This window comes from Pinus tabuliformis, chromosome 8 (genome assembly GCF_031772625.1).
Source record: "Pinus tabuliformis cultivar Carrire ecotype Pingquan chromosome 8, CPIR1, whole genome shotgun sequence".
NCBI lineage: Eukaryota > Viridiplantae > Streptophyta > Pinopsida > Pinales > Pinaceae > Pinus > Pinus tabuliformis.
Genome location: NC_142294.1, coordinates 1,630,512,590 through 1,630,516,196, shown reverse-complemented (window position 1 = coordinate 1,630,516,196; position 3,607 = coordinate 1,630,512,590).

Sequence of the window (3,607 nt, the reverse complement as noted above, 5' to 3'; positions counted from 1 at the left end):
TAGTAGTTTTTAGGGTCCTGAACTTCCGGAACTGTTTTGACCCCTAAATGACATTTTTTTGAGGTTTGCAGCAGTCCCGTAAACACGCCCGTGGTCGCAACTATGGGCCTACTGCTAATCCTATAGTACTCGAAGAGATATTTCCAACAAGGTATCATACGCGCCAAAGGGAGATCATATGACCAAGTTACAACCCTAGGAAGTTAGTTGCCCAACACCAATGGGGCCCACAAACTCTTGGTGTTCCATCTCCTAGAGTTATGTTTTTGGTTGTTTAAGGTTTCCCTTTGTTGTTCAATAGTAAAAAGGCCCTTGAGCCTCATTGTAACATAGTTCAAAGGCATGTAGCTGCCACAACTCTTCTCAGAGATAAGCTACCATTGTTCGAGCTAGTTTATTTTCATTATACTTGTAAGCATCTTTCAATGCTTTGATATTAATGAAATGGAGATTTATTTATGTTGCATCTATGTGTTTATGTTTATATATGTATTCTGTTGTGTTCCTACATAAGCCTGAATCATTTCCATAATGATTCCCATCCATATAGTGTTATGAAATATATTTAAAAAAATAAAAATAAAATAAAAAACTAATTTTATTATTATTATTATTAAATAAAATAATTAAAATACTATTTAATATTTAATATTTATTTTTCATTATACTTAAATTTAAGATAGACATGTCCACAGGGTCTTGGATAGATGGTGGTTGGGTGCTCTGTTAAGGCACTCCTTGATGTGAAGTCACCAGTTCAATTTCCCGCCCCGATCGAGGTTATGTATTGGACATGATAAAGATGTATTCCCACCTAGCTTACCAAAAAAAAAATTAAGATATACTTAAATGTAATGTAATGGAGTGTTTGCTTCTTATTTTCACATATTGTGCTTAACATACTTGAGTTAGAACCTATAGGTTGTAATGGTAATATTAGTTTAGTATTTTCATTAAATTTTGTTAGTGAATGTTAACCTTAATGTATTCATTATATTCTTGACAGATAGATATTTAATTAATACTTTTAATAATTAATTCATTTATCCTATACTTAGACAATATTCATAATCAATTAGTATGCATACTAGTGAAGTGGATGCGTTGTATGCATATGTAGCTATCATATGCATGCTAATAATCATATTATGTTAGTAATTTGAAATTGGTTATTACAAATGTCATGTTGTATTTTGGCCTTAAATACAAGGGAAACTTTTTAATAACAATCATTAAAAATAGTGAAATTAATTCCATAAATATATATTTGTTATGACCGTCCAAAAAATTCAAAACATCATTATATTGGGTCCTTTCAAAACATCAAGTACATCTAAATCTAATCAAAATTAAACTTAAACAATTTAATTGCACAAATGTATTTTTATGGACACTAAAAAGAGTTAAAATGTAATATGCAATCCCAACAAACCCTAGAATATATTTAGATCTTATCAATATTAAATGCAATACTATGTCAAATCATACCTCTTCATTTTCCTCGTTGCTCTTATCATGTGACATGAAACTAAATTGTGTTGTGCTTTTAATCAAAGAATGAAATAATGTTTAGGTGAGCATGGGTCAAGCATACCTTGAAGTAATTTGGGTACGAGGCAAAGTGTATGTAGGTTCATTTGCTCATGTGGATCCATGGCCCCAACTCAGGGGTGACTCACTGTTGAAAGAGTTGAAGCAGGGAGGAACATCCAAGGTCTTCAACGAGTTAGTGAATTTTTAAAAGATAAATACTTTGTTCTAGAGTTGTGTTAAATACCATGTCTTTATATTGCAATATTGTGAATTACAAGGCTATGGTTGTGTATGTTACTCTAGACATTTGATTGAAATGAATTTTGTGTGTATATATCTTATAGAGGAAAGTATGTTTGGCATTATTATTTTAGTGCATATTGTTATTTCTATTATAATGTGGTTACTATGGTGGATTGATAGGGAATTTGGGTAATTTCTCAATACCCCACTATCATTGCAGGTGCAAAGGAAGTCAAGTACATTACGACTACTATATTGTAGCTCAAGCACATCTATGCCATCTTTGTTTCCAAGGTTTCATCCTTTTCACCATGCTTGCAAAGGGAGGTAATGACTTCTCAACAACCCTCACCAAGTTTGCAAGATGGTTCTTCATCCTAAGCATTTTCAAATCCTTTTGATAGTTATTGCCTTTTGCATGTGATTTGGCCATGGTTGCTTGCCTAGGTGCCTACGATTCATTCCATGACTTGTAATCTTGTTCCAAGTTCTTCACCTACTTGATAGAGAGCCCAATTTACCAAAGTTAAGTTTATGGCACCAACCATGGTCACTCATCCAAAGTGTGTCTAGCAGCTTGTTCCAAGGTATGTGACCTCGCTGAGAGTTCTTCAGTTGTCCAATAGAATAACCAAACTATCACATTATTAAACCCACAAACCCAAAACTTGTGTGATACCACCTATCACATATCTATAGTCCACTCCAAAAAAATTGTTTCGACTTGGTGTGCCCAAGTCACTCAGACACCTATAGTCTTGTGACACTGCATTGTTTCGGACATGGCGACTTGATTAAACCATGCCTACTGCCACTTTTCGTTCAAGGCATGCCCATGACTTACCCGAAAAAACCATACACCAATTCCTATTTTACTTAGACTTACATGCTAGACCCTCCAAGAAGACATCCAATCGTGGCCAAATCTTCCCAACAATACTTAGTCAATTAACACTTAACAAACATAAATGTACATATAAGAACATTATTCAACACAAGAACAAAATGGTATGACATATACGACCAGGGAACACCAAAATGGTGCCTAACACCCTTTTTTCAATACATAAGAATGCTAAAAGTTACAATGCTACAAGAGGAGAGCTCATTCATTGCCTATAGCTCATTACACTGCACAAAGATATCAAGGTGAGTCACTTTCTCATCTACCACCTCCTTCACATAAATCAACCTCCTACTGCATCCATACGCTTACCCACTACAAGTCTTGTCCACAAATTTGGTCACTTAGTCAAATTTGTAACTCGTGTTGCCACAACCCTGAAAGACAACCATAGACCACATGTCGACTATGCTTCTTGTCTTCATCCATTCATTGTGTTTATACTTATATGTGTCGTTGCCCAACTTGTCAAGGTTGTGTTTTATGAGGTGAACTCAAGCCAACTCATCCATTATATGCACGTTGGTCCACTTAGTCGCATAGCCAATCATCCAACTATTTGCAATGCCTTTGTTTGCAAGTCATGATGAACAAGTCACCTTGGGTCTACATGCCCAACTCATTTGCCCGAGATGTCTTTGTGAGTACATGCCCGAGAAACATGTGCTCAAGGGAGTCCACCCAATGAGTGTGCCCCACGATCACGTCCACAACTACCTACGCTCTAAGGAAACTCAACCACCCAACTTGACCCAGTGTAGAACGTTCACATTGTCGAAACATATAGGTCTTGCCTCACCATCCTCTCCAGTGTCTAGTCAACTCCGCCCAACTTCCTTAATATGTCTAACTTAACTCACCCACAACACATATTGCCTAACCTAATAGCACCTAACCTTTGTCTACACCATCTTGCTAATAGGTCAA